Below are 26589 nucleotides of genomic sequence, written 5' to 3'. Positions count from 1 at the left end.
CTCTTCCAACACAAACACCAAAATGTTGCCATTTTCCTGTATTTTTCCAGAGCTATTTACAAGGATCAGGCCCACTGTTAAACTTCAGAGATTTTTATTAGTGGTACAAAAAAAAAAAAACCTTAGAATAATTACATCAATCCTTTTCAGATGACATCCACAATGTTGTCAGACAGGTTTAGAGTATTCCAGGACTCAAACAATGCTCTCTCTTCCAGTTACTGCAACACACCTTTTGTCAGCTAGTTATAAAGTTATTTATTGATAAAATGCTCTTCTTTAACTTCAGCTTTCCAAAACCAACTTCAAACCAAACAGGCTCTAATGGACAATTCAAGACATCAGAAACGCATCTGCCTGAGACCACAAAACTTGTCCTCTTTCTCTTAGGAACTCATAACCTGAAAGCAAATACATCAGAAAGCTTGTGCCGCAGTAAAGAGTCACTAATTTGGCTTCGTGAGACAAGTTTGAAGACCCAACAGCATTCGTAGCATTTGTTTTTGTTGTTTTAATTAGATGTGGCTCTTTTTTTTTCTTTTTTAGGTGCTAAAGTCATTTAAATAAAAAAAAAAATCATTTAAATACATCTGGCAGGGGTTTTTTTGTAAATCAAAGTGAAATACACAAACCCAATTTAATCACAAAAGTAGCACTTCCTTCAGGATGTCAGTAATTCTCAAAATTGCTTTAGATATTTGCTAGATATCAGAAATGGGTAATGCAGCATTTTAAGTGGCAGAAATGCATTAGTACTATGTAAGTACATGATCCTTAATGTACTAATCTCAGCAATATGTGTAATGAGAACTTTCAGTAACACTTTATTTTAAGTGTCCTCTGAGAAATGCTAATTTACAATGAAACACCTATGGAAGTACATGTGACATTTACATGAATACCAAATGAATTCATTTTGATCAATGCTATTACAATGAGTATGATATGAATTCACAATGATAGGGTGTTTCAAGAATTACCACATTTTGCTTTAATATTGCATGTTTTGAAGATTAGCATGTACTAAAAACCATGCTACATGTCCATTAGGAGGTGCATGTGTTAGGACGTGCAAGAAATACAGCATAGGGCTGTTTAAAACATGTTTGCATCATTTAAAGGATTAATAAAGAGTACCTGTTAGTGGCATAGATTCTGACTTCAGTCCCAGTGATGAGGTCTGCTGAGTTCAGTGAATTCCTTGACTTGCATTTGTGGACAGCATATAGAATAATGGGCTGGACTTTGCACCCATTGCTCACCTGGGCATGTAACTACTCACCCACTGAAAAAACAGCATTACAATCTAGTGCAGAGCATTTTAATACTCAAGAATAACGTGATTTGTGCATGTGTGCTTTGTGCTGAGAAAGTTGGGGCTATTGAGCCTGGAGAGGAGAAGGCTGCGTGGAGACCTCAGAGCAGCCTTCCAGTATCTGAAGGGGGCCTATAGGGATGCTGGGGAGGGACTCTTCGTCAGGGACTGTAGTGACAGGACAAGGGGTAATGGGTTAAAACTTAAACAGGGGAAGTTTAGATTGGATCTAAGGAGGAAATTCTTTCCTGTTAGGGTGGTGAGGCACTGGAATAGGTTGCCCAGGGAGGTTGTGAGTGCTCCATCCCTGGCAGTGTTCAAGGCCAGGTTGGACAGAGCCTTGGGTGGGATCGTTTAGTGTGAGGTATCCCTCCCCATGGCAGGGGGGGTTGGAACTGGATGATCTTGAGGTCCTTTCCAACCCAAACAATTCTGTGATTCTATGCTTAAAGAAAGCTAACTGATGAGCCCTTCTAAAATCTGACCATAAAGCCTTTGTGGGTTTGGTGAAGATGACTCTTAGCTCAAGCGCCAGAAGAGAGGCTGAAATGTCAAAAACCTGAGGCCTGTCTAATTGAGAAGCCTTGGAGCAACCCCAAGATGTAGAGAAAATGCTTTTAAATCCCTGGTGGGATTTCAGACTGGTGGAGAAAAATATGACCAAAAGCTATCAACAAAATAAAGCAGGTGATTGAGCCCCTGTAGATTTGCTGTTACCTCTCGCAAACCTGTGAGTGCTGGTTGTCCCGATTGCCATTGCTTTCAGTTCTGTGTGAGTGTGTTCTGGTGGCAGGACAGAAATGCTCCTCGTGGGTCACGGCTCTCACAGCAGATGGGGAGAACGGTCCACAGCCCAGCCCAGAAAGTGCTGCAAGTCAATCTGCAAACTCTCTGTGGCAGAGGCCACAGCCAGTTACAGCTGCATTAAAATAGTCAGTGTTTGAGGAATGAGTAAGTAGAAGGGAAACAGACAGGAAGGCAATAAGAGAGCTGGTCCGAGCTGTAACAGAGCTTTACACTCCTTGGAAACAGTGACAAGGAATGATGGCCCAGACCTCAGCAACAAATGCTAATAAAAACCAATGACCCTGATGCAGTTGCTCTAGTTCTCACTTGAAAACCTTCATGCCAACTTTTTTATATACATATTGTGTATGCATATAGCGACGGTGTCCTTCTGTAAATGTGACTGTGTTTACTAAAGGTCAATAGCAATCCCAATGCCATCATTTCCCTTAAAGCATTAGCCCATTTCCATCATTGCATACCAGCCTTGGCCATGCTTATTTAGGATTATTTCCTTCTCTCTCTAGCAGGAGCCATGTTTAGTGGCTGATGCCAATAAGCAATTGCACTAATCAAGGTGTGACACCTGCCAGAGCAAAGGCTGTCCCAGCAGTATGTGTTGGCTGAGCACTGAAGGATCACGCTAATTGCTAGTGTCTGGCCTATGGCTGGACTATCAGGCGACGGGCAGCAATTCACAAGGCTTGGAAAGGGTACAGGAATCCTCTTACGGCTCTGAAGATCCGTTTTCTTGCAGTGCCAAACATCTCCTGTGAGACACCACTCGCATTTCCCACCTACATCCCTAGCACTGCCTGATGCTCAGCACCTCACCTACAGATGTATGAGGCAAGCTACAAGGTTCATGGAACCTCACTACCCCACAGCAGAAATTGCTATCTGCCATTTAGGAAGTCCAATAGAGTGCTCCTAGCTTTACACATAGACTCATAGGACAGTTTGGGTTGGAAGGGACCTTCAAAGCTCATCTAGTCCAACCCACCTGCAATCAGCAGGGACATCTTCAACCAGATCAGGTTGCCCAGAACTATATCCAGCTGGGCCTTGAGTGTTTCCATGCATGTGACATCCACCACCTCCCTGGACAGCCTGTGCCAGTGTTTTACCACCCTCATTGTAAAGAATTTCTTCCTCAAGTCCAGCCTGAATCTCCCCTCTTTTAGCTTAAAACCATCACCCGTCATCCTATTGCAACAGGCCCTGCTAAAAAGTCTCTCCCCATCATTCTTATAGCCTCTCTTAAGTACAGAAAGGGCACAATTAACATCTCCCTGGAGTCTTCTCTATGCTGAACAACCCCAGCTCTCTCAGCCTTTGCTCATAGGAGAGGTGTTCCATCCCCTGGATGTGGCCCCCCCTGGATCATACTACCAGAATTACCCACAAAAGTTATAATTGAGGGTGTATGCATCTATATAGACAAATGTCTATATACTTATATAAGTATACACGTATAACTCCTTATGGATCAAGCGCACTTGTAAACTTCCTCCATTTAGGCATCAAAGAAGGGACTATTGATCTGAACAAAAATTAGCGGAGAGTTTAATAAAAGCATAAGAGAGTTCCTGAACTCCTGTGATGGCATGAGTTGCAGAAGTGCTGCAAAGCACTTCACTGTCATCAGCATAAAAATGAGAAGGAATTCCTAAAATTGTTTGATATTTACATCCAATTCATTCTTTTAATTTAGTTTGGAAAACAGAGGCTAAAGAGAGGTAAAAGACAGCACAGTGTTTCATTTGTCTGTTGCTGAGATAAGAAACCTGAATAAGGAATAAACTTCAGGGAAAAAGTTTAAGATATAATTTAGAATAAGAAGAATGCCATTAATCTGATTTCTCACTCTACATTTTTTCATCTGGGTCACAGGGGTTTTGGTACGAAGTTGTTGCTATGAGTTATACACTTACAAAATTCACATTTTGCTTCATCATTAGAAGCCTGGAATTCAGATCCCAAAAGGAGGGGGAGAAGAGGGAGAGGTGGAAAATTGCAAAATTTTCCTCAGAAAATTGCCTCAGAATGAAATTCTGCCCTTTTCTTCTACTCCAAAAAGTCATTACCATCTGACAGCTGTTTAGTGGCATATGTGTGTTGGTGGTACCAGTCCAATTCCTAGTGGGCAGGTGTCTGCATCACAAAAGCCACCATCACAATTGGCACTAATTGGCACCCTTGCTGGCAGCCTCCGTAAAGAAAATAAGGATTAGATGGCACAGAGATCAAATTATCCTGTCACTATAAAGGTGATCCCTCCTTTAGGTCAGAAAGGCCCAATGGCAGGACAGTTCAGGGAAGTTTGCACTTCCCGGGCTCCCGTTTCAATGGAGAGACATGAAATGTCGGGATGCTGGCACGAGCCACGTGTCCCAGGCGCTTTCCCATCGCCTTTTTATCTAAATTGCAACACGGAAAAACCAAACCAACACCCAAACTTGAAACTCAAACAACAAACCAGAAAATTCCCTCTTAATTTGGACAGATTCCGATCAATACAAACTCGCTATTTGATGCAGATAGTCACCACATCGCTCTGCTGGGCTATCAGTACGTTCGATGCCTTTCTTTGTATGGTTTGGTTGGGTTTTTTTTTCCTTTTTTGGAACAGCATGCAAATTCAGTGATTTTTTTTTCTAAGTATAGGGTGCAAAATACACTGGAAAGTGGGGGGGAGGGGGAATGTCTTACAGCTCAGCAAGCTTTATGAGGATATTCTCTTAGTTATTGAGATGAGTTGAATAATTCTCCACTAATTTATACACCAGTGAAACTGGCCTGTTGGCAAGTCCACAATTAATGCGAATGCCAAGTGGGATTGCAGCTTTGTTTCATCTAGGAAAACACTTAGCTGAACAGCAGCTTTCCCAGCTGAAAATGTGTGTCTGTCTTTAAACTTGCAACAGAAGCTGGCATTTCTTCGTTTCCATTCACTCTATCATTATGATGCATTATACAATGTAATGATGTAATACGCTGGAAAGCTGAAACGCTAACTCTTTGCCAAAAATAATAATACAAAAAGTGTACAATTATTTTCATCTATGAAAGCCACTCTCATTCCCAGCTCCAGCTCCCCAGTCAAAGAGAAATCTTTCCTAATAGTAGATCATCTCTTTCTGTTTGCGAATCGAAAGGGAATGGGAAAGGGGCGATGTCAGCTCATCCATGCTGAGTTACAGCTTCTAAAAGATGTAAACATATTTATCACTTCAGCACCACTGCTCATCCCTCATGCTTATATTCTAATAGTGGTTTTTACCACAGTTTGAGCCCCTTACCTGTGGGATGTGCCATTTCGTTCTGCAAGTGGCTGCACTGGGGCTAAGTGTGAAGGGATTACTGGAGGCAAAAAAGGCACCGGGATTTGGACCTTGGTCAGAGGATCAAAAAGGCAGGAATATTTCAGGCCTGGCCTTACCGCTCCTGAATCACCAATGGAAATATCAGGATTGTGCATGCACAGTGATGCTGCTTCAACAGGGATGTAACCTGCTCCAGATCACAAAAAGGAGAAGTGATGGAACGGAAACAAAATACAGATTGCTTTAGGTTAAGCATCTGCTCTGCTGCTCTAAGTCCCATTGAGTTCATATGGCCTCAACGTCACAACGCACCTCCACAGGCAAAGCCATGAATCAACCCAGGACAGGGTTTGTCTCCAGTAGCAAAAGATGCTGTCGGTGGTTTAAGGGCAGAGCCAGCCACAACCAAAACTCCTGCCCACCCTGGTTTCCTTTGTAGGAGGAAAACGAGAAAGCAGAATAAAATGAAAGCAATGGGAATGGTGCCGTACAGAGTGATCGGGTGAGGGTGAAGGAGGCATCAACCAGGTACAGGTTTGCAGGCAGAGAACACTGTGCTCCTACAGTGATATACAATTGCACTGTAAGTGTATCTTAATAATACAATAAAGTGTTAGCTCTGATTAGAAAAGAAAGATGAATTCTTCTGCTAAACCAGGGTAACCCTAAAAGCGTGTTAACATGAAATACTAAATAAAATGCTACTCATCTGTAATAAATCTTATTACACATTTTGGCAATTTTACTACTAACACACCGAAGGTTTCAAGCAATGTTTGAAAATAGAAATCTTAAATTGAATCATTGTTGCATGAATATATGCAAAATATTCATTTCTAGCACTGTGAGGGTTGAGTGCTTTTAAATTGGAGAAATCACTCATGACTTCACCTTTTCATGCAAGATAAAGTTGTATGTGGTAACATCATTACAATGTCATGAAAGGAGTGGAAATCATACAACAGTTCTGCCTAAAGCTAATACACAAAAAAGTACTTCTATATTTTTCAATATTGTTCAATATTTTAAGGTGCAGCACAAGGCTTTAAATATATTAAAAAAATCATTAGACTTCAGATGTCAGTGTGGCCTTCACTGAGTACTAAGACTAATAAAATCATTGATGAGATCTCTTTAATATTTAACAGAATTCATGTCTTAGGTACCAGCCTATTTTCAACTCCAGTCTCTGTGGAGGGAACTAAATATAGAAATGAAAAAAATAAAGCGATTTATGTGATGGCCGTTATAGATTTTTTTTTAACTAAAACACTAAAATTAAACTATTTACTCAATAATACTGTCATAACAACAGCGGAAACACTCTGACATTTAAAGAGTCTTTCCTATAAATCCTATAGCAGATTACTTCAAAAGTACCTAGCACTTTTACACACATTAACAATCAGTACACTCAATCAGTGAAAAGGAACAGGCATATTTTGCAATGAGGTGCCATGCCATGAATTGCCAATCTAGAGTTCAGAAGACTTCTACAAACTTAAAGGTGTTTTAAAAGAGTGGGAAAGGAATAATTTGAGCTTAGAGACTTCTTTGGGGAAGAAAACGCTCTGATTAAAGAAAAGTCAGACCTGGAAGTCCAGCCGCCAAAGTAGGAGTTACATTAAAAAAGCCCACCCTGTAATTTAACTATATTATTTTTATAGCATATATGTGGGGAGGAAGAAAATAAAACCAGAGTATGGCAATCACACAATGTCAAGCTCAAGTTTAAACCCTAGTACACGTGAAATGGATAGCTCCATCTCGTCAAGGCAGCCACCACTCCAGCGCTTGGAGCCATGGGGATTCAAAGCAAAAGCGTCTCCAGCTTTGAATTCCAGCCCCACCACCAAAATATCCCCATTTGCTAAAATAAAAATGCAGATTTCTGAATTATTGTCGTATTTTGATGTTAATAAAAAACACGGTCCCGCCTGCCGTGGCCTGGCTGTTGCTAGGTGACGATGCCGCTGCACGGACCGTCGCCGGTGATGAATGGCATGCTGAGCCCGGCTGGCAGCGGTCCCTGCACCGCACCGGCACCACAGCCACCCCAAAACCCCTGTGCCCTCCAAGGGATCTGCCATGGAACAGCGCAAAGGGACGGATGCAAAGGCCAGGGTGGGATTAAGGCAGCAGGAGGGTTGGTTTGTCCTGCACCGGCCCAGCCAGAGGATGACAGCGTGGCACCAGTTGGGCTCATAGTGCTTTAGTCATGATGGCAAACTCAATGGGAGTGTGACACTTGACCAAGGAGTGAATGGAGCTGACCTAAAAAGCTACTGGCAGTGGCATTGCAAGTCAGGCAAACCCGCCAGTAGTGCAGATGCTCAAAGCTGGTGCTCATGCACCATCTCCACAAGGCCATCATTAGACCCTGGCCAGCACGAGGGTCTCTGCTCTCACTGAGCTTGTCCTTATCTCAGATGCTCATAAATGAGGTTGGGAGTTTCTCTTGCATAAGGGCTGTTGGTGCTACAACTGTATTGTAACCCCTCTGCTCACCCACCACTTTTCCACCTGCACATGTCCTATTGGGATGCAGAATGTGAGGGAAAGTGCCTTTTTATCAAAAGCCATTCTAATTGAGTGATGGACAAGGATGAGTCCTTGTGCAGGCTGGCTGCCAATAATAACTCCAAGCACAGGAGGGGCAGCTCCCCCCTAGATAACACTGACAAGCTGCCCTGGCCCCCAGGCAAGGTGCAAGAAGCCCTGGCCATCACCGGCTTCATTTCTCCAACCCTGACCATTAATAGGAATCAGTAACATCCAAACCGTAACCACCACGCGGTCCCCAGCAGCTGGGTACCAATAAGAAGTTCTCTGTTTCCCTGCTCCCACCAGTATAAACCCAGCCTTCCTCAGACTTCACCTCAATGGGGTTTCCATATGCTCGTTTCCTTTAAAAATATACAGAGGATACGCCGATGAAACAAACAATTTGGTGGTGTTAATCCATAGATTATTGACAAGACGAATGAGATTCCTTGGGTCTAATGCTCTCTGCTACTCGAGGGCTAAGCTCTCTTTTTTCAGATATGTGGGTTTTGAAATGATGGATCATAATAACAGAGCGGGTGCCTATGAATGGGGATTGCAAACACTTAATATTTCAATAGAAGTGTGTGCAACATGATCCAATCACTCTGAAAAATGTACAAAATGGAAATATATAAAGAAAGCAGCTGGCATGAAGGAGAATAAACAAAGAAATATTGATAAAACTCTGTATGGATTAGGCAAAATATATTCAAGCTGAATTTGAATAATCTCATATATATTTATATGCATGTACATATATATATATTTGAAATACAGAAAGATTTCTTACCTCATCATTTCCCTGCTTTGAAGGACAGATCTGAATTAACACACTCCCCCCTGCAAGTCACGGGGCTCTGCTCATGCACTAGAACCTGACTCCCCAGATGCTGCTCATGCCTTGGGAGCAGCCTCATGGGGAGGGGGTGACTTTGCAAGGAGCTCAGCACCCTCACCCCCACCCAAGGAAAGCACATTTCATGTTAAACTCATAAGGGACCCCTTGAAAGCTCTCATTGCTCATTAGACTGATTTTTCACATGGTTTTGTATGGCACACCCCAGTGATTTCAGGATCAGCCCGGGAGGAATCATTTGCATCATGCTTACACTGGAGTATTTACTTCCCTATGTCTCTGCAACAAAACCCATTTGACCACTGAGAGCTGATGCTAGATAAGAACCCAGCTAATTTTCAGGCTGAAAATGCACCATCCTAACATGTTCCCTGACCCACAGCACATCCCTGCAGCCGAGCTGGGGTATCTGCTAGGGCTCTGCGTACCCAGCAAACCCACACCAAGGGCAAGGTATCACGAGTTTAAGCCTCGAAGGAAAAACAAATTAAGCTAAACCGTTTTACTTTACAAGTGTTGCAGGCTAAGAGGATATATGTGAATGGTGAGCACAGCTCAGCTGATGGGGGGAGCTTTTTCTGCTGCAGTAACTTCCCATTGAATCTGAGCCCCAAGCTATTCTGCAGTTTGAGGAAGGAAGTGGTGGTAACAACCTTCTCTCGTTCTTCATTATTTTCTGCTTGCTTGCTTTCCCTGCACTTCTACCACGAGATCATTACCAGTTTTCACAAGGCCACCTTGAGTGATGAGAGGAACCAGAGCATCATCCCCAGCTCTCTATTATCACTCAGTACAAACTTATCATATTGGGGCTGTGTTCTGGGGCTTTCCCCTTTTTTAATCACAGCTGCCCTAAAATCCACCTTCCTTCCCCCATCGTAACAGCCTATTCTCTACCAAGATGCTCATTATAGTAAGCTTTACTGGTTTATTTTTGCCATGGGATTGTTCCATACACTATCACAACTTTAGTGATAATGAAAATGAAGCATGAACTGATCCCCCTTAGGTTACTGACTCTGCACAACTGCACATGGTACCCAGGAATAATTTCATCAGCAAAACCCTTGGTCACTGCAGGACTATCAGACAGACACCATCTAAAATAGCCTCCATCACTTACAACCAACATGGCTCATCTAGTCAGACTTCACGGCTTCTCGACCATTCACTGCATCATGCTCAAAACCCAGCTCCTCTGGCCATGAAGCACAAGCCTGATGTGTTCATGTGTGATACCTGTGTGTTCACACAGCAGCCCCAAGGCCGGGAAGGGAGAGCAGAGCAAGGCACAGTGGTCCAGTCTCTGCTGGTGTTCTCCTTGCCAAGCTCAGCGTTGCTATCGTTACCATAAACCCTAAAACCAAGTTCATCCCAGCAGATTAAGAGGCAGCACTTTCCAACACACACAGCTTCTGGCCACCCAGGATGATTTAGCTGTCTCCAAAGGCCAAACCCAGGCTCTCTAGCACTGTCTTCAATGAGCAGAAGTTTGAACACTTGATCTTAAAGTAGCTGCAATAAGTTTACTAGTAGGTCAGCAGCTCTGTTTGCACATCCCCTTAGCAGAATAGCAGCTGCTTGGTTGCGTGACCTAGCAGAGCTTTACCCGAATGTATTGGGATCACTTTGCCTTGATACAACGTCCCCATCATAGCATTTAAGTCTAGAAGGATGGAGAAGATTCAGACATCATCTAGCAGCTCTCTGCCATTCCCAGCTGAGCCCTCTGCTGCAGTAAGGAGGTTGTTGGACCAGGTGTGAATATCCAAGAACATCACAGATCAGGAGAGGGTACCTGAAAGGTAACCCAGCTACAATCAAAAGTTTTATTCTGGTGTTTATACATGCCTGGTTTGCTCCTCTCTTTGCCAGCCTCCATCTGATCACAGTTACAGGTCCGAAATTGCACTCTGCAGGCTGCATTTCCCCCATATTTACATGCAACTAGGATCAAAACCAGTTGCTTAATACCCGACTTCCATAATGAACCTGAGACATTCTATAGCACGCTGGATTTCTGCCTCGCATGATGTGAAGCGACGCGATGACACACACAAAGATACCGAAGCAGAGGTTGGAAACAGCAGCAGCTTTCCTCTTGGCACAGGGCAGGGGCTCTTTGGTTCCTTGAACAAGTGGGCTACCTGACAAGCAGTGGGTAGCCTTGCTTTTGGCTACTACCTTTTAAATCAGTGCTGTTTGGCAAGTCAGTAGCGTCTGCTAACTGTTCAACATAGCAAAGTTCAACACCATGCGTATGTCTCCCTCTCTGCCTCCCAGGTGGTATCTGTTCCAAGCAGCAACCTTTTCACTTCGTGCATCAAGACTTGTAAACTTCCCGTGGCTACACCAGCGGTTCCTAAACCAGGTGCCTGCGCCAGAACCGCAGTCTCAGAAGAGCAGCAAACTCCATATGCTGATCCCCGGCTCTGTCGATGCCATTCGTTTCTCCTTGAAAGTTTATTGTCAGAGTTACTGAAATGTACGCAAATGCCTGTATTTGAAGGTGAAACATGGTGGAAAAATAAAGATATAATAGGATCCTTTCTTATATAATTTCCTGGTGTGATGTCTGTCGAAAAAAATGAAGTGAAATTATATGATGTCAAAAAATCATGTTTCAAAATGATTGACAACATGTGAGTGTTTTGCATTGTGAAATGAGGTGGAAAATTTTAATTGCACGATGGAAGGACATAATATTTATTAGAACCTTGTAACCACACTGGATTTCAGTGGAGAGGACACAATTTTAAATTTTATATTAATACTTCAGGCTAAATCTTAAATGAACACAGAGAAGCAAAATCCCTCCCTGGAACATGTAAGTTCTTAATCTCTGATAGTAAAACAGCATCTATAAGGTTGGCACGTCACCACGGTGACAAAAAGATCCTCTCGTACATGCACCACTATTCTGATCTGAACAATATACAGTGCCCAGCTCCCAGGTCATTGCTGCTCTGTACACACAGTGTTTTGATAAAGGTTTGCTAAAGAACTGGGGAGGCTTTAATTCCAGAAAAGTCATTTTCCAAAGCTAGTATTTCCAAACCCATTTCCATCCTTCTCAATGACAGTAACAGACGGGCTCACATCCACACCTGAATGCTAACAAATACAGGTCCTTGCAGACAGGAACAGGGAATAAATCCCAGAATTGAAGCCATAGCAGAGAAAATCCCAACAAGTTCAGGGAGAGTCCTGGACAACTGTGTAATAGATTTATTATCAGGGCTAGCCAGTGTGGCAGCAGACAGTAGTACCTGGCAAAGAAAGTGGTCTAGAGAAGGAAAAAAGTGAGTTAACATTAAAAGAGGGAAAACAGAGATAGATGTACATGGAAGTAACTCGAAGCAATCAATCTTAGCTGTAAGACATGCCCTGACTAAGTCTTATGTCAGTAAGGAATCTGGATGGGGCAATCTATTAACAGTTCAGCAATATTAGTTACATTTTCTCCCCTTTCCTCTTTCCTGGCATAAAAGGAGCTTGAGGCACTGAGAGATGGTAAGCAAAGCCGCCCCTTCCCCTCCTCAAACCCTGGCCACCTTTCTGAGCCTACTGACAACACCACAGGCAAAGGAAATGGGAAACCCTGATTTTGAGCAAAGCATTTGTTAACTCCTGGTGCTTTTACACATCCCCTCCCACCCACTTGTGCAGTGCCAGGTCTGTCTTTGGAGATCTGGGTTTAACTGGGAGATGTAAGATCAAACAGTTCAAGTCCATACTCAGCTAGAGGTGGAGTCCGCTCTCCCCAGCCTGGCCAGGACCCTGGATCACTCATAGCAAGGAAAAACCAAGTGATCCTCAAGTATCAAAGTGATGTACAAAGACGAGAAAAACTTGACTCTCTGTATAGGCAGACTAAGTCATGATGAATGAGGGAAGACAACTTTCAAATACTCTGTAATATTTCTCACTTGAGAAAAGAAACAACTACATAACCAAAAGAAAAGCTACAGTCAATGCAGAAATCCATAAGGAAATTCTAGGAAAAATGAAACAAGCTCAACAGAGCTGAGTCCTGTTCTGTTTGTGTAAGACACAGGGGACTCTATTACAAATGTCTATGTGGAGCTGAAGAGAATGGTGAAAAGTATATCCATTGAACCTAACTGAAGCACCAGGAAGGGAGAAGTATGGAAAGCTGCATAGGGAAAACAAAAAGGCCAGCTTCAGTTCCTGTCAGAGGCTCAGTATACCAGTAATTCACAGAAATTTGGGCTAGGGCATAAATCACAGCATTGGAATCCTAAAGGGTCATTGAATAGGTCTGCAGTTAGTCAAGCAGAAGAGGTCAGAAATTAAAATGGTTAGTAAGGAGTAACAAGAAACCTTAGGTCCTTGAAGAATTGTTTGAAATAGATATTTATGCTCCTTGCTGAGGAAGGAAGAGATTTTTTCTTCTCCGTCAGATTAGCTTTGACTGAGTATTGGGAACAAAAGATCTTCCTGAATATTCTCACCAGCTTTTAAACGGGGTTTCCTTTTGTCTGTGCACCTCCACTGAGCAAACTATCCTGCAGAAAAGTTTTGCTCGAAACACAGGGAAGCTCCCAGAGAGAGGGAATGACCCGTCTTTGCATGGGAAATGTTTGTACCTGCCTCCAGACTAGGGCACAATACAGTAAGAAAGGGTTTATCCTGCTGACTGCACCAAGCAATGCAACTGACTGACAGCTGCTGAACGTGAGCAGCTTGTGCCCAGGCAGCCAAGAAGCCACCAGCATCCTGGCCTGGATCAGCACCAGTGCGGCTGCAGGGCCAGGGCAGGGGTTGTGCCCCTGCACTGGGCACTGGTGAGGCTGCACCTCGAATCCTGGGTTCAGTTCTGGGCCTCTCGTTACAAGAGAGACATTGAGGGGCTGGAGCGGGGCCAGAGAAGGGAACGGAGCTGGTGCAGGGCCTGGAGCACAGCGGTGATGGGGAACGGCTGAGGGACCTGGGGGGTTCAGTCTGGAGAAGAGAAGGCTCAGGGGGGACTTGATCGCTCCCTGCAACTGCCTGGCAGGAGGATGGAGCCAGGAGGGGCTGGGCTCTGCTCCCAAGGAACAAGGGATGGGACAAGAGGAACCGGCCTCGAGCTGCACCAGGGCAGGTTTAGATGGAGCTGAGGAACAATTCCTGCCCCAGAGGGTGCTCAGGCATTGGAACAGGCTGCCCAGGGCAGGGCTGCAGGCACCGGCCCTGCAAGTGTTTACACACCGTGGAGACGAGGCCTCAGTGCCATGGGTTAGCGGTGGCCTTGGCAGTGCTGGGGTAAGGATTGGACTGGATGAGCTTAAAGGGCTTTTCCAACCTGGTTGATTCTATGATTCTGTGATTCCCAGAATTCTAGCCCTGGGAAGGTTTGCAAAACCCCATGGCTAATTCTTGGCAGATTAACCCCATCTACCTAACACATGTGCAGAAGATCCTGTCCCACCTTGGTGTCTGAGGAAGGACCTCACTTCACACTGTCAGAGGAGTCACAGCCCCAGACTCTAAAACTCAAGCTGTGCTTGCCCCCTGCTATGCTGCCCGAAGCCCAGGCTGAGCCAAGCTCAGATGCCTGGGAAATCTAATTGAAGGAGTTAGGGGAAAAAAACACTAATTGTAAAAATGTATTAGATATTTCTGAATAACAAATAAATCTGAGGAAATCACAATCTGCTCACAGCTATTCCATGAGAAGGCGAAAGAAAGCCAGATCAATTATTCATTTCAAGTTACTCAGTCAGCGCTCCATCCGGCTCTTTTATAAGGCAAAAATGTTGCAGGATAAACACAGCTCTGAAACTAATTTCTGCCCTACCCTCAAGCAAGGAGCAATTATGGATGTCCCGAGGAAGCCCTCCATTCAGGGAGGTCATAGAATCATCGAATCACAGAATGGTCTGGGTTGGAAAGGACCTTAAGATCATCCAGTTCCAACCCCCCTGCCATGGGCAGGGACACCTCACACTAAACCATCTCACCCAAGGCTCTGTCCAACCTGGCCGTGAACACCGCCAGGGATGGAGCATTCACAACTTCCTTGGGCAACCTCACCAGCTCCACAGTGCACACCCAGCCCCGGCACTGCTCCTTCTGATCCTCCTTCACCTGCTGAGGGCTGGAGCTTCCCATATTCATGGGTTGCTTCATTCCTCTCTCCGTTTCACGTATGTACACTCATACATCTCTTTTTTTTGCAATCTGGGATCCTCATCATGATAATAATGCATAAGTCCACTACTAATTTAGACAGAGACTCTTGTGGAAGGAATCTGGACAGGTTAGGGACCGATTCAGCAGTAAAGACTCCACTTTCTGAAGATTACTGCTCCCCAAATTGCTCTTTGCTCCAGTCATTACAAAGTGTTTATGAAATGTTTGCATCCCATAGCTGAATATTAATGAAACATTTCTTAATAACACTACATAAAACACCTGTGTCCTTGTGCACAACAGAGAAAATGCTGGCAACAGTGTGAAATAAAAGCGTTGGGGTCCTTCAAAGCCTAAACCACCAAAGAGCGATCTGCTTCCTTCCACCTGGTTGTATTGTTTCTCTTTTCTGTTCAGAAAATAAATAACCATCTCGGAGCAAGCAACTCCAGAGTACATAAGAGCATCACAAAGTAATTATGAGTTTATGACATCATCTTAATATTACAAGGGAGAGCCTGAAAGACCCAGGAGAAACTCCAGATTTCCCTTTTGGGAACATGTTAATGGATGCTTACAGTCTGTTTTCCTTTGTTTGGATGTTACAACCAATAATACACTTTTATGTCTATAAATAAAGACTAAAGTTGAATAAATCCAACAAGCTCCTGAGCCTGCGGCTCTGAAACTTGATTCACATTCACAGTAAAGATTTATGAGTCAGTTGCAGAGAATAAGTTGAAGCTGCAAGATTTGGGGGGAAATTATTCAAAAGAGTGATTATTTTGGGAATGATTATGCATGCACACCTGATCAGGGTGTCACCTGGGCCCCCTTGTCCTACATGATGAAATGTGGCAATTTCTCTGCATTTCTCTTTGCTTGCACAAAAGAAGAGCAATCAGACTGGTTTATTTTTACACGCACTAGTGTAAAATATCATCTAGTACTATATCATCTAGTGGATATATTTTCCCTTTTCCTTAGATCACAGGACATGTGCTTTAAACTATTCACATGAATATACTAAATTTACTGATGACTGCAAAGGAATAAAACTGATTGCTGTTCTTCGTGTGTGGGAGTGTCTATACATATATTTGTATATATGCATGTATGTATGAATATGTGAACCAAAATAATTGTGTATTTGGGATGCAAAGTTAAGCACTCAAACTCTGGAAGAAGCAGGCAGCAGTAGGTGTCCCTGCAGGGTGCACTGTGTGAAGAGGGACTCGCTTCTTCCCTGTTTCTTTCACTTTCTTCTTGCTCTTTTGCTTCTTTCCTCTTTCTTAACTAACATCTGGCCTTCACCTTCACCCAACAGGTTTGCAACCATCAATTATTGAAGACTATGGGTGCCACCAGATGAGGACACAGGCTGTGAAGGCAACTTTACCTAAGGCCTTTGGCTTGAATGCTCCCTTGCAATGTGGGTTTTAACTATTTTGTCCAAATGAAATGAGCTTTGTAAAGCATAAATGAAAAGAAAGTTGGAAAATAGACCTTCCTTTATCATCTCGCTCTGCCTGGAGAATGAGATCACTCTACAGCCATCTGAAAGGTTTTCAGGAGCCTCCTTTGATAAAAAGTCTGTGGCAAAGTCTCAGAAACCTCATCGTTAGCCGGTTCACTCTCTTCATGCTCCTCCTGATAAGACGTTTTTCTCCTGTGTAACATATGTTTCTCCCTTTTTAGTCCTAAAGCCTTTTTGCTTTGTTCAGGCAATGCAAAATTTATATAAACTTTCTCCTTGATCTCATCCTGATTTGGCCTGAAACAAAACCCCTGAAGGCCTCCAAAACATGAGCAGGTTCAGGTCAAGCTCCAGATTTGGTCCCGGGTGCTTTCCTCTGGAATGGGCTGAGCACACGTTCAGGAGGTTTCCTCCCAGCTATTGTCTCCTTTCCAGAGAGTCTCCACACCTGATCAGATATAGAAACTTCATGCCTGCACCCACAAACCCCTCGTGATGAGGGAGGCAGGGAGGTAAGCAGCTATTCCCAGATGCCTGTTATTTCAAACAGGCAGGCTCGGGTATGTGGGTAGCCCCACTGAGCACCTCTGGAGGTTCAGCCCACTCTTTCTTTTGTATGAAAGATCCTCCCACTCTTTCCATTAAATCATCCCCCATTCCCTTCTTACTACTAATCTAGCATGAACTTATTCTTGCAAGAAACAAAATCAGATGCAAGGATGAATCCAAATCTTCCCTTGCAACTGCCTCTAATCCAGAGTTTAAGAGATAAGAACATAAGTTCAGGTATACATTGCTCAGAAGACACCTATCTTACTCTCCTGGATCTGAATACGTCCCTTCCCCAGGATCTGTCATAGAATCACAGAATGGTTTGAGTTGGAAAGGACCTTTAAGCTCATTCAGTTCCAACCTCCTGCCATGGGCAGGGACACCTCACACTAGACCAGGTTGCTCCAAGCCCCATCCAACCTGCCCTTGAACACTGCCAGGGGTAGAGCATTTGCCATTTCTTCGGACAGCCTGTTCCAGTGCCTCACCACCCTCACAGGAAAGAACTTCTTCCTTATATCTAACCTGAACTTCCCCTGTTTCAGTTTGAACCCATCACCCCTTGTCCTATCATTATAATCCCTGATGAAGAGTCCCTCTCCAGCTTCACCCAGTCACAGCCAAGTCCTCCCTGCTAAGCAGTGACCACAGAGCTCCAAGCCAAAAGCACTGGAAGACCCACCTACAGATGCTCACAGCTCGGGACAATTTAAAGTCATTCTTCTCCCATTCACCAAAAAAAAATCTAATTTCAAGGAACCATAAATATTCACAATTTCAGCTAAAGTTCATTAAATAACTTCGAAAACAACCTCAAAACATTCAGAAAATTCAAAATGTTTTCTGAAAACATTTCAAAAGCAGTGTTTTAATTTTCATTATGAAATAACCTTTTGTGCTTAGAAATTCACCAACTTTAAATAATAAAAGAGGATTTTGAAATGAAAGCAAAACTTTTCATTCAGCTAAAGAAAAATCTCTCTTCCTGTTTCTCTGAGAAAACAGAGGCTTTGTTACAGCTTTTCCCACCATGATTATTCTAAGCCTGATTTATCTTTTTCTTTCTCCCCAGTTTTGGCCAGTCAACCAAAAACATCAGTCATTTGCCCTTTGCTGGTTACAGTGGCATTTCCCTTTTCTATGAAAGCACTTCAAGCAAGAGGAAAGGTGCCCTGTTTGTCTTTCTCTTTCCTCACACTACCACTTCTCCCAGCACCATCACTCATTTAGTGTCAAGTCCTCCTTATAAGAAACTATATACCATATATTATATATAATAAAACCAGCTATAGAATTGACCCCAAATCCTCTCCTCGGTCCCTCTGTTGTCTGTGTACCCCTCTACCCAGCTCCCAACTTGTCCTCCAAGTGGCCTTGAGATGGCTCCTCTTTGCTTCTGTGCAGCACATCTTGAGATGCAGAGGAAAGCAGGATCCTTGTGTCCTGCCTTCTTTACAGTCCACAAATGCATGGACAGTTATAATTAGCCCTAGGGTGGCATCATGCAGTAAACCACACTGCAGTAATTACTAGCTTCTGCAGTGTTACTTAGGGGATTACCACCCTAGGGTTATTTTATAACATTGCTCCAGATTAACAGTGATACCACTGCCTTCAGTGTGCAGAGCTCGCGATGGGTTAAGACCCATGGCAGGCTGCGCCATGCAAGAGCCCTGTGCAATAAAAATCAAAGAATCATTTCTAGTAAGTTCTGACTCTGATTAAAAAACAATCTTTATGAAATAGATGCTAATAAAATTGCTTTCCTAATTACCCAGAGCTAGTTCATTTCCCAGCAAATATAATAAAACAGAGTTACTTGGCTCCGATTCACAAAATCTGAACCCAAGCTCATTATTAAGGCATTTAGCAGTGAAAAAGCATGTGTGCATAAGATGCTGTCCCGTCAAGCAGAATGCAAGAAATCTTTTGAAGTTAGACCTTTGAAGTCTCAAGTTATTGCTGCTTTTTTTTTTCCTTAACACAGGTATTTCAACAAGAGAAAATCTCTCTGTGTTATTTACACAGATGGAACAGGGCACCCTATTATAGCATCATATTCAGCGGAGATTTCAGTTAGAGGCAGAAAGTCTTAATTTAAAGGAATATTTAGAGCTGGTACATAGCACTTCTTAATCTGTGGAACCATTACAAGGCTGCGAGACTTTTACATAATAGAACAGCCCAGCCAGTGTCCCAAGGCTATTATTGCTGTGACTTGTAGCACACTGAAATCTCTTTCATCTGCCTAACCTGGGATTTTGATGATTGTAAATGCATGAATATGTTTCAGTTTAGGGGGTTATGCTGATGTTTTATTTATTTTTGTTTTGCTTCTTTTCTCTTCAAAACTTTCTTCAATTTCTCGTTGCACAAACGTTCTACCAACATCTCCAGTTTTCCCTCTGCCAAAAGTCCCCTTGACATCAAGGGAGTCTGATTCGCACTGTGACTACAGGCTGCAGGTCCCTATTTTCAGGAATCAGATGTGTTGGGACAGGGCAGAACAGGACACCAGCTTCCACCTGCACGAAGCACAGGGAAGAGAGACCACTGGCACACACAAGCTGCACCAGTGCTGGTACAGACATGAGACCGGAGTTCCCAGATCACATGAAGGCTAAGGCTAATATTCTGAAGCCACCAATAATCATCCCACCATCTTGCACCCCAAAGCAATGAAGCCTTCATTTGAGTTTGACCTTTTTACCCATTCACAAATACATGTGTTCTTTTCCATATATATGATACGCCCAGCTAGGACAGGTATAGTCCAGGCCAAAACCTCAATAAAATCTAATTCTAGTGAAAACATTTTAGAAATATGAAGAGATCTTACAAAGTCATCATCTGTTTCTCTGCCCCACGGCAGAAACAATGACACTTAAACCCATCCCAAAAGCTGTTTCATGAAGGTACTTTTGTATTTCCCCAGTTGTAGCAAGCATTTTGAGGTAGCAGGCTAAGTTGGTCAATGCAGTTAAAGGATACCCAGCAATCCACAATCTCATGCCACCTGATCTCTCTATGCCCTGGTGTTCTCATAGCAGAATGGAAATAACACTTCCCTCCTGTGCAAGCCAGCCGGGAGGGTCAAAAAGTGAACATACGTAACTCTGATAAGTAGCATTCCTCTGGAATGAAAAATGCTTGGGGAAGGACTTCCACAAGCAACCAACAGGACCGCAGGGCTATCAGTAGGAGCAGAGCTAAAGCCAACATGAAGGTTTGCTGCTGCTGTTCCCATGCACTATGCGCAGTGTGATGCTATGGGAGACAGGGACAGGGCACCTTCACAGAATCATAGAATGGTTTGTGTTGGAAAGGACCTTAAGATTATTTAGTTCCAACCCAATCCTGCCATGGAGGGGGTAACAAGGAAGAGACTTGGCAGCGCCTTCACTCTGTATCTGCCTGGTGACGAGATAAATGTGCTACACACCAGCTAGTCATCCTGCGGATAGACACATTCCTCAAGGATGGGAAAGAGGACAGAAATTATTCCTCATAGACCTGACCATCAATATTGTTGCTCCATAGCTAACATTTGGTCTAAGGCTTGTGCTTCAACAGAATACATACGATCTGGAACTACCCAACACTCACCTATAGCCACGCCTGCATAAAGCTAGCAATTCTAAAGATACTTGTATGCCATAAAAGTATGAAATCAGTATGCCTTTTGGTTTCTCTAAGATTTCCACACTATTCAGCTTTAAAAAACAAAATCTAGAGAGGAGCTCTCAGCCTAACACCTATGGATAGGAAGCCCTGCTGCTGAACGGCTTCTCCTTGAAGTCAATGCAAGTCAATGGAAGGGACTAATCTCTTGGTGGTGCATGAGCCACAGAATAATCCAGCTTCCTCCCTATGGCTGAACAGGTTCCACAAACGTAGTTGGGGAGGGAGAAGCACTAAAAACTTATTTCATCTAATGGATTAAGCAGCTATGACACAAAATTCACATCAGAGGTTACCTGTGAAGTGAGAAGAGGCCATTTTTACATAGTCTCATTCTTAAAATCAACCAGGCTGCAGCACAGCTCACTGCTGCTTGCACACACCTCCTGTCCCCTACTACTACTTCTGGTGGCATCTGTGATACTGCAACCCACGAGGATGCTCTAAGGAGAAAGTTTCCATCTCAACTTCAGGCCGCTTTGTTTTTTGTGGTGGTAAGTTAGATCCTTAACATTATCTTAATGCACTTTTTATGGTTTAATTTCCCCTTTTGTGGTGCTGTTTTCCTCAATCAGACTCTTAAATTGAAATCAGATTTCCTCGGAAGGAGCCAGCCTGATTTTCTTCGAAAGCCCAGTACAATGCAGTCATTCCGCTGAGACTGACAATTTTATTATGGTTGCATTTCCTTTTTGCCTACAAAATGCTTGTTTTATAAATAGGCCTTTTTAATTTAATGTAATTTTTTTGTACAGCAGCAGAAACAGTCAAAAACACACACAACACAGCTACAGAAATTTGGGTTTGTTATACACGCCTGCCTTAATTTACTTTCTGTTGGCTGGGGAGGGGAAAATCAACTTCTTACCTAAGGCAAACTGTATGTAAAATGTCAATCTAAAGCAAAACTCAGCTCCTCCATCTTCAAGCTTTGTATAAAGGAAGATGTGGTCTTGTAATTAAAAATAATGGGGGAAAAAAGAAAACCAACTGCAAGCAAAAAACTACATTGCACTTTAATGAATGAGACAGCCACAAGCAGGAACAGGATGAGGACTGTGAAAACCAATCAGCTGACAATTGCTCTGACACCAATTGTAACAGGGAGGGGGTTTTATCACATGCTTAACTTTCAGCATCTGAAAAGTGCTCTTGGCCTCAGCGTTGGCTTTTTTGTTGTTCTTAACGTATTTGAGGTTGCCCCAGTGCTTAAGCACCTTGTGAAACTACAGGCTCCCTTTGCATTGTGAAATCAAGCTTGTATCTGTTTGGTCCAGGAGGGCACAGCGCTTTGGCTCTCCTTATGGCTCCAATGGCCATGTCTATATCACATGGCACAAGCTACTGCAGCATCCCCATAACCACTTTGATCATGAGCTGGTCCTACACATACTGAACTTCTCCCACCATAAACAGGGATTGAAGGGGAAGAGAGGGAAAGGTTTATATCTTGATTCAGCCCAAAACAGTGCTGGGATGCAGGTGAGCATGCCCTTAGCCTCAGGGGCTGAAAGCGTTGCTTAAATCAGGAGCAGTCTTCATCACTCAGCTGGAGCAGGGCTCAGCATCACCTTTTGGGATCTGCATCCCGGACCACACTTCGGCCAGAATTCCTGCTTCCCCTTCAACTTTAGACAACTGAAGGGCACATCCAGCCCTCAAACAGAAAATAAGAGACAAAAAAGTCTTCCTGACACACACTTCTAGATTACTTTCTATATATTTCTGTAATTGTCAAGGACTGGTCTGAGCTGCTCCACAATGGTTTAAATTCCCGTAACAGTTTTCATATGGTCGCTATAACATCGCAGTGTATTAATTAGTTTTCAAGACCCCGAGCAATAAAAATGTAGCCATTCAAGGTCACGGTTTGACTTATTTACAATTGATGTATAACTTGGCAAACTCTGCATTCAGCTACTTCATACAATAGAAAATATATTGTCATTCAGGTTAACAAAAGACTCTTTTCTTTGCCACCTTACTACAATGGCCCTGCAAATGAACATCGCCTGAATAAAATCCTAACCACATTTTCACTCTCATTAACCACAGTAGGGTATCACACAATTTGCCTGGCTCCTACTTAGACCACTGTGCACCATTTTACTAGCAGCAGTTTGATGGGTTTTATGGCAGGTGATATATGGAGTGGGAGTTTCGGGAGTCGTAAACAGAAGCCACAGTGTATCACAATGTGGTTTAGGGATATAATGACTGTGTTGTAAAGCAAAGGATGACAATACTGCACTAGGCTTGAGGTAGTGAACCAATAGACCAAACAGCTCAACATAACTCAAGCTACAAACAGAGGATCCTAGGTGTGTGCTGGTCTTCCTATATCTTTCATTAATTACCCCTGATGAATTTGAATAAGAACTACTAAAACTGAAATAAATCTGCAACCAAGAGAAAAATTATAGAGTATCTCCTTGTATTTCTTGGGAGAAGTTCCTCTCCCCCTGTGCGCATATACACACCCATCATTACCAGTTCTTTACCAGCCTTCTGAATCTCCAGTTCGGGAGCCCCCTTTGCTGCTGGGGCTACCATCACTTATTAACACACCAAGACAAATAGCAGCTTAGAGACCTTTCACAAACATGCAGGGGGGCAGGTGATGCTCTTGGCTACATCTGCAAAAGCTGAACAGAAAGACCCTCCTCTAATTACTCTGTTCATATTTATTCATGCTCTGGAGTCAGATAATGCTCTACTTTTTCCACAGGGCACTACAGTGTTTTCGCAGCCTTACAGATACTCTTTATTCCCAGCTGAGCTGGGTGATTTTTGAGGATGATCCATTCAGTACTGGTTGATCCCATTCTTAGGTATTTGGATTGGGATTTCTGCAGGGATCCCATAGTGGTCAATCCCAGCAATTCTTGCAAAGGTGGGGTTTTTTTTTTGTTATTGATATTGGCTAATTATGGCAGAGAATAAGAAAACTCTCTGCCTGGCTCCCCAAGCTGTGTCATTAGGCACATTGTGATAGATTGGTGTCAGTGACAGAGCTCTCTCCCAGCATTCAAACCCTGTTCAGCTGCATTTAAACTAAATAATAATACTTAGCACATATAGCGCTTTGCATATTCAAAGCCCTGTACAAACATCAATTAATTAATCCTCATAACATCCCTGTGAGGTAGGTAGGTATTATCTCAGTTTTACAGATGGGGAAAGAGACGCTGAGAGGTTAAGTAAAATGAAAAATTAAGGTGGAGGTGTGCTGGTTAATTTGGAATTGCACTTTGTGCTGCTTGAAAAATTAGAAGGTGCTGTACCAGATCTCCATTATTCTGCCAGAGAAAGCAACATTTTGATGTGCTGGTTCCCCTGGTAGGAGCCATTGCTTCAGTCAGGCACCTTGAAGCTGAACCTTCATGCTCTGTGGCTAGAGAGCACGCACAAGAAATTTCCTCTTAAATATATCCCTGTGCTTATCTCCTGCTTCCTCCAAGCATACTCCATGGGATATTTTTTGATAAATAACCAATTTTGGTAAAACTACTAAGAAGGAGCTAAGGAATGATCTGCTTGGAGTGGCAGTAATGATTTATGCCAAAACCTTCAGATAATTAATCATAGAATTATAGAACGGTTTGGGTTGGAAAGGACCTTAAGATCATCCAGAACCAACCCCTCTGCCATGGGCAGGGATGCCTCACACGAGATCATGTTGTCCAAGGCTCTGTCCAACCTGGCCTTGAACACTGCAAGGGATGGAGCATTCACAACTTCTCTGGGCAACCCATTCCAGTGCCTCACCACCCTCACAGTAAAGAACTTCTTCCTTATATCCAACCTGAACTTCCCCTAAGTCTGAACCCATCACCCCTTTTCCTAGCACTACAGTCCCTGATTAATTTGTTCTTTACCCCATTTCATCTGTAATGACCAGTCATGGACCAGCACCAGGAAGGAGCAGATCTCCTCACATCACACAGAAAGCAGTCTCCAACCCCCAAAAACCAGTTAATATGCCTTATATTTCTAAAAAGACAAAAATACAAAGTGCAAGAGAGACACCAGCTTGAGGGAATCACCCAGAATTGCTAAACAAATAACTGAGAGTTTGCATTTGCTTTCCTGTGGCTTAAGTGCTTTCAGTTTTCAATGGAAGAACCATTATTGAGAGCAAAGTCCAATGTTTTACTACCTAAACCCAAACCTGTGTAGTACTGCCAGCTACTGTATTCCCGCCATGTTATTCTAGCCTTGTCATTTTAACAAAGACCTCTTCCCATTCAGTTGATACTCAACACACCCTCAAAGCACGAATTCTACATTAAGTAGGAAAAGTGTAAAGTTGACATTAAGAGGATTTGGGGCAGAGGGAGATGGAGTAGGTGTTTGCTCCATCTACCCCATCCATTAACCCACACAAAGCAGTGAAGAGGGAACAATTGCCAGGATAGAAGCTCTGCAGAAAAGAAACCAGAGGACCAGGGGCTGTGGATCACAGGCTGAACATACACGGACAATAGCATGCAGCTGAGAAAAAGGCTACTGCCACAGTGCTATGTTTAAACAGAAGTAGTCTGCAGGACTCATACAGCAACACTTGCACTTTGCTGAGTGCCTGGGAGGCCTCACCTGGGGCATTGTGTTCTCCTGCAGGCATTGTGCTACACGAAAGGCATGGCCCAATCAGACAGAGTTCAGAAGAAAGGGAGGAGAACAAGCAGAGGCCTACAAACCATGACTTGTGAGGAAAGACTGAACACAGTGGGATTGTTTGCTCTAAAGAGAAGACCGAGGGGAGACATGATAACAGTCTTCCGGTGTATAAAAGTCTCCAGCAAAGAGGAAGGGACCAATCTGTTTTCCATGCCCATGACCAAAAGGACAAGAAAAAGCTGTCATCAAAGAAGATCTGAGTCACATGTTAGGAAAAGTCTTTCCAACAGCAAGAACAGTGAAGCTCTGGAAGACATTGGCAAGAGCCATACAGAGTTTCTCTTTCTAGAGGTGGAGGAGATGTTGCCTTAGCATGGAGGGATATGTACAAAGACCTTCCCCAAGGTACCTTCCATCTAGGTGTCCAAAAGAGGAGGTGCTTTCAAGATAGTACCTTCTGCTGCCCTAATACCCAGTGAGCCTGGTCTACGGCCTAGGGTTCAACCAGGTCCAACGTATAGCCAGACTCAGTTATTATCAGAGCAGCCTGGGAAGAGCTATGCTGGTGTTCTAACTAGGTAGTGTCATTGGCTGTACAACTCTCACATAACCAACCCTATGTCCTTCCTCCTAACCTTATACTCTTTTAATTGCTAGATGCCAGAATTTGAGGGGTTTAGTGGCCAGCACAACCTCAGGCAGGTTCGACTTGCAACCAGGAGTGCGGCTACCAGGGGACCCCAAAGGTTGGTAAAGGAAGTTAGGGACCACCTTTCCCACCCAAGCAGCTCCAGGCACCTGCAGCACAGTACCTGTGCATCTCTCGTGGTTCATAATGTTTGCTCTTTTCACTATCTCTCTCCTTATGTATTGACTTTCCTCCTCTCCAGCTTCCCTCAGTAGTTACTTCGATTACATCTTTCTTTCTCCCTGTTGGCTTCTTTTTGTAATCTCTTCTAAACAAAAAGTGTGTCCAGTGCACTCTGAAGCAAAGTCACAAACAAGCAACGTTTAACTGGGAACAAAATAGCAGAAAGGAATCTGCCAATCCTGGCAAGTGCGGGATGTTTTATCTGCTTTATATTTAATATGCTGCTCTGAACATCCCCTCTAGCCTCTTCTGACACAAAACAGTGATTTGTCTGAAATCGTTTGGAGGTTGCTGATCTTTTGGTGCCTGCAGAGACTGTTAGCTTTTGGAAGTAGATGCCTGATCCTAAGAGAACCAAAACTGTAAAGGAACTCCCCTCTCTGCTGGCTACGATCTCTTGCAGGGCAACTACATCACTGG

The sequence above is a fragment of the Lathamus discolor genome, chromosome 5 (assembly GCF_037157495.1).
Source record: "Lathamus discolor isolate bLatDis1 chromosome 5, bLatDis1.hap1, whole genome shotgun sequence".
In the NCBI taxonomy this organism is placed as follows: Eukaryota; Metazoa; Chordata; class Aves; order Psittaciformes; family Psittacidae; genus Lathamus; species Lathamus discolor.
This window is presented reverse-complemented; position numbering follows the sequence as displayed.